This window comes from Coptis chinensis, chromosome 8, assembly GCF_015680905.1.
Source record: "Coptis chinensis isolate HL-2020 chromosome 8, ASM1568090v1, whole genome shotgun sequence".
Taxonomy (NCBI): domain Eukaryota; kingdom Viridiplantae; phylum Streptophyta; class Magnoliopsida; order Ranunculales; family Ranunculaceae; genus Coptis; species Coptis chinensis.
The window spans coordinates 54248440-54254447 of record NC_141463.1 but is presented as its reverse complement, the minus strand read 5'-3'; the positions used below and the strand labels follow the sequence as shown (position 1 = coordinate 54254447).

At 35.1% G+C, this 6008-nt stretch overlaps 1 long non-coding RNA gene across 1 annotated transcript; it reads left to right on the top strand.

The window, feature by feature from the left end:
- The first annotated feature begins 607 nt into the window (after positions 1 to 607).
- Positions 608 to 2141, top strand: LOC147481961 (uncharacterized). The gene is made up of 4 exons (XR_015205067.1): positions 608 to 697; positions 1533 to 1604; positions 1686 to 1844; positions 2017 to 2141. It is a non-coding gene; the product is annotated as an uncharacterized LOC147481961 (long non-coding RNA).
- The last annotated feature ends 3867 nt before the right edge of the window (positions 2142 to 6008 follow it).

Genomic DNA, 6008 nt, shown 5'->3' with positions numbered 1-6008 from the left:
TCTTGGCGGTATTTGCTCCATTTTTCAAGTAAGGGATGCATTTATATGTTTCCACGAGACAAGATCTTGTACACAATTTTCTTTTTCTATAGAGGATAGCATATCATATTTGCAAGCAGCCTCCCCTTTCAATTATGCAAACGCCAGTAACATAAAAGAAAGAATTTGGAATGCCCAAAATGTGCTGTCGTTGTGTTATACTTCAATAAAAGGTTTCAGGTGCACATGTGCTTGTCAAACATTGTAGTAGCTAAAAAGCATACAATCTACAACTAAATTTACAGTCCATCATAATTTCAGTATGGCATTGCGAAAAAATTGAATAATCCAAAAATAGAACAAAGCTACTTGAGATGTCGTGTTCAAATAAGAGAAATTATTATTCCACAAAAAATCTGCAAAAAATGTGTCTAAGATAATGGAGAAGAACAGTTCTTGTTGTTTAGTTTACTTCCATGCTATTATAAGTAGTAGATAATGAAAACTTAAGCATCTCATTGATCTAAAGTTCTAGGAGTAACCTGCTATTATTGATTTTGTATCTATCTGTTGTGAATGCATATGAGGTTGTGGTCTTCTTCTTATGTGGTTTGAAACTGTGGCCCTTAGGTACATCGTGCAATTTTACACAATGGAGAAATAGTGGTTGTGAAAGTCCAGAGGCCTAGTCTCAAGAAGCTTTTTGATATTGATTTACGTAAGTGAGGACCATTCTTTGCTTGGTGGCATAAACCTTCTTTAGTTCAGCTTCGGTTCCACACGTCTATTGCGCTTTTACTGGTTTTAATTCTTATGATAGAGTCTTGTCATTTTCACCCAATCTTTTAAGCAATGCAAATGTTACCTAAAGACACCATCCTTCAATAATGTTTCTCCTCACATCCCAATAGTACCCTCATGAGCTTTGATTTGTTGCAATGATGCATCCTTTTGCTAGTTTTCTGTGTTTCTGTTACTTGTTTAATTTTAATAGTAATCAGATTAGGAGTTCTCCTCTCTACAATCTTAAATGCTCCAAATCATCTCGACTGGATCTTATCTTTCGTGATTTTAAACACCAAGAAATTGGAAAGAGAGTGTTTCCCAAGGAAATCGGACGCCTTAATATCTTGAAAATGATTGCAAATCAATCAATTTTAATGTCGTTAAGTCGAAAATCAGGACTGGGTACCGTTCATCAACAACATGTGGATGGACTTTTCGTATATTTTTCCTTGTGTTGTAGAGATGACATGGGAATCCTATGTTCTCCCAGGCCAGCCAGCACAGACCAACAAGTAGAGCTGGGGATATAATTGAATCCATGTTCTGAATCACTGAATTGGGGTGCATAAGGTAGATGCTTAAGTGGCTGCTTGACAAATGGTAGATCCCCATGGATATATAAGTGGAAAATGCCATATAGACAATATATAGTTCTCTGCTATTTGCGTGATCAAACTTCTCCTCTCTGAGAGGAGTGTAACCTCTTTTTTCCCTTCTTCTCTTCATTCATTTAATACAATTATTAACTTCCCTTCTTTATCATGCAGTGGGATACTGATGGGCAAGAACGCTTCAGAACAATCACCAACAACTATTATAGTGGTGCACACGCCATTATAGTAAGTGAATCCCGCAGTTTTAACCTTACTTTGGATATTCTTACGCTAGTACTGGCTCATTGTGTTTGTATTTGTTTTCAGGTAGTTTATGACGTTACAGACCAGGAGAGCTTTAACAATGTTAAGCAATATTGGTTAAACGAAATCGATCGCTATGCTAGTGAGAATGTAAACAAGCTTCTGGTTGGTAACAAGTGTGACCTAACTGATAAAAAAGTGGTGTCCTATGAGACAGGCAAGGTAGAACTTGTTATCCTTCACATTTTGTTTTTAATGATTACTATATTTCTTTTTGTTGGAGAACGTTTTCTCCCAATCCCTCTTTATGTTATCTCAATTTGCATTTGTATAATATTAGTATATGGGGAAAAAAGGTCAGCTTTGTCTGACATCTATTATTATACATGTTTAGGCTTTTGCTGATGAAATTGGAATTCCATTCATGGAAACCAGTGCCAAAAGTTCTACAAATGTAGAACAAGCTTTTATGGCCATGGCTGCTGAGATCAAGAACCGGTACTTATTTTCCTTTGAATTTTTATATTTGAGGATGAATGTTTAATTGAAGGGCTAATCTACATTACTCATTCTCAGAGTTTTGGGTTTCACTACTAGATACGATGCTTTTGTGGATTTTTCATTAATTTAAAATTATTTTTCTTAGAAAAAAAAAAAATGATTGACTTTTGAGAAGATCTCCATCCCGGTCTTTTCAAGCAAAGTAGACATATGATATTTCCGATGAGACACGGGAATCGGGATGTGGTAGACAATAATCATGGCAAATGGTCAACTTTTGTTTTGTTTACAATTCAATTTGTTGATGCATTTACATGTTCGATACTAATTCAATGTAAATAAATCACATTGCAGTTCTAGTAAGTGTGGTAGTAAGTGTTTAAGTTGACCATGTGTTTCCTCAATGATAAATAATACTATTATAGCCACATAAATTTGTTTGTAACAATATGTGTCTCTCAGATATTTATGATTCTGAATTTCGATTGCTTTCGAATGGCAAGTCAACCGGGGGTTGAACAATGCTAGGCCTCCTTTGTTCGGATCCGAGGAGAACATGTTGAATGAAGAAGACAGTTGTTGCTCTTCTTAAAGGAAGTATAAGCAGGAGAATACAAATTTCTGTCTTGACCATTTACACTGTCATGGCATGTAATTCTACCCTACTTTACTGGGAGGAAAGACCGGTCAAGCCTCACCTTGATTTATGTTCTTTCTTGTTATTTTAAATGTTATTGAAATTCAATTCTTTGTAAGTTATTTAATTTTTCAATTTTATGGGTATTCAGTGACACAAAATTGTGGATGCCATTCATTTTTTGTAGGTTTAGATGGTCTTGCTACAAAATATGAGAAATTTTTTTTTAATCAGCAACACATTAGCAACGGTTTATAACCATTACAAACGATTTTTAAATTAATTTTTTTAAAATTAACTAACCACTTTACAACGCTTAAGAACCGTTGGTAATATTTTTAACAAATTACTAACGCTTAGAAAGCGTTGCAAAAGTTTTAAATTTGACTACGCACTAGTTATAAAAAGCGTTACAAATCATGACTGTAACGGTTAATAAGTGTTGGAAATTTTTATCTGCAACGGTTAATAACCGTTGCAAAATTCTGTTTGCAACGCTTATTAACCGTTGCAAATATTTCCAACACTTTACCCACGCCATATTTGCAACCCTTAAAAAGCGTTGCAAAAATTATTAGCAACGGTTTTTTGCCGTTGCAAATAGCCTGTTATGGTGTAGTGGTAACTGATTACTCTAAATCCTCGTGGCTATATTTTTTTTCCTTTTCTGGAGGAGCGTGACTACTTTGGGCTCTTGTTGATTGATTTTAATTCATTTTTTTGGTCTAGAGCTTCAAGAATCAAGCAACATCCAATTTGCTTACATTGGGGAATGACTTCCCATTGGTTGTTATGTGGCTCGGGTTCAGCCTTATGTGCGAATGTAAATTGCAGTGCGGAAATTAAATTTCAAACAGTCAGGTAAGCATGCTTGAATACACAAGGTATCCTCTTACTTGGGCTTTGAGGAGGTTTAGAGTTTACCTCTCAAGCCGTGCTACACGCTGCTTGAGGAGAAGGCGACGTCGGTTGGCGCGTGATCTGAGAATCAGGCCCAACCTTTCGAGCTTTACCTTATTTTAATTTACAATAAAGACCCACTTAAAAAGCTTACAAGTTGGGTTTTTGATAATTTATACAACTTTGCCTTCAAGGGCCCAAACTTAAAATTAAACTAATATTATACTAATCTATTAGATTAACTAGTTTTAGATTGATAAACTAGATTAACTAGAGTCAAATGGATTTAGAGTGTTGATTACTAAGTTGATACATAGTGTGTGCACTATAATCCACAACTTGCCTCACACACTTGAACTTCCCAAGACAATAAAAACTCTAATCCCTTGGTAAGTATACAACTTAAACCAAGTTTAACTCGTGTTCATCCACACAAATCAATCAAAAACTAATTTTTCCTAAATTTTGTCATTTTTCTTTTTATCTCTAACTATTACAAACAAGTTCCACTGATTTCTCCTACTCTATTACAAAATCCAGGCTCCTTGTTCAACTATTCATCAAAAAACAACTGAACTGCCAAAAAACTCGTCCCTTGTGCCTGGGCGGCCGCCCCCTTGCTAGCTCGCGGTCGCCCGGTGAAGTTTCATCGTCTTTTGGCTGTATCTTCAGCTCTTCTCCAGCTTGTTGGTCCCAAACCCTGATTTGCAATAAAGTAAATCATTACTGAAAAACAATAAAAAAAATGACAAAAAAAAAAAAGAAAAAAAAAGATGAGAATGGTGCTTCCTCCTTAGATTCTCAATCAAGCACTTTTGCTCCTTCAATCCATGATGGAGGCGCCATTTGAAGTTATATGTTAGTGGTGTGTAACTTCAAGGAGTATTGTAAGAAGTGAGGTTCATCCTAAATTGTTTGGAGTTTGAGTGTGGGAGTGAAGAAGAAGAAAAGTAGACTCTTCGTATAGATTTGACTAGTTTTAAGCTAATGAAAACATGAAAACTCAAGTTGTTTGTATGGAAATGACATGAAAACATTGAAAGAAGTATTGATTGAAGATGGAAATAAGAACAATAAGATAAGATTGATTGATTAAACAAACAAAGTAAAATAACAAGATTTAAATAAGGGTTTACTAGGCGCCATTTGAAGTTATATGTTAGTGGTGTGTAACTTTAAGGAGTATTGTAAGAAGTGAGGTTCATCCTAAATTATTTGGAGTTTGAGTGTGGGAGTGAAGAAGAAGAAAAGTAGACTCTTGGTATAGATTTGACTAGTTTTAAGCTAATGAAAACATGAAAACTCAAGTTGTTTGTATGGAAATGACATGAAAACATTGAAAGAAGTATTGATTGAAGATGGAAATAAGAACAATAAGATAAGATTGATTGATTAAACAAACAAAGTAAAATAACAAGATTTAAATAAGGGTTTACTAGTATCCTTGTTTGTATGGAAATGACATGAAAACATTGAAAGAAGCTTGACTTGAAGGATAACGGTCAACCAAAGTTTACTTGGATGTGATGTACGTGTGTTTAGGGGGAGAACCAAATTTCCCATCTAGCAGGGGGGAAATCCTAATTGGCTCATCTAGTTGGGGGGGGAGAGGTAATACTAGTAAACCCTTTAAATAAAAGGAAATGAAGAACAATAAAGTAAAGGACTTGAATTAAAAACTAGACAAGAAAATTAAACAAACCAAATTGTTTGGACCCTAAAGCAATGAATGTTTTCTCTCTCCCTAGCTTCTAGATTATATACCCCTACTTTTGCCTTTTACTGATTTGCCCTCCTCCATCACTTTTGAGACACCTCACACTTCACATTTACTTCTGCTTTTTCTTTTGCTTTTTGATTTCTTCTTGACCAAGGTAGGTTTTAGAGAATGTCATATTTTGAGATAAGGGCCTCCATCTTTGGTCTTATGAGTTGAAGGCTTTGACCTTTGACTTTGACCATTGACTTTGAATTTTTCAACACTTTTCCATAGCAACTTTTGGTCTTCATAATAAGTGTGATTAAGGCTCCTTTTGGTGCTAAGACGCAACTTTTATGATAAGTGGTTTGAAATTCTCCATATCCTGAAAAAGGCAATAAAAGCTATGAGTTGTCTTTTCGTTAAGCATAAGACGGGCTGTAATGCAGTAATATAAGGATAATAAAATGCACATTTGGGAGTTGACCATCATTTAGTAGGTGCTGAGCTATACTTGGCTAACAAATTTACAGAAAAAGAAATATCCAGTTTAGTGCATTATGCTAGATACATTAATGCACCAATTGCACTCAAGTATGGTACTTCAGGACCCAATACTTCTTCATTTTCTTCTTTAGGGCGATATGGG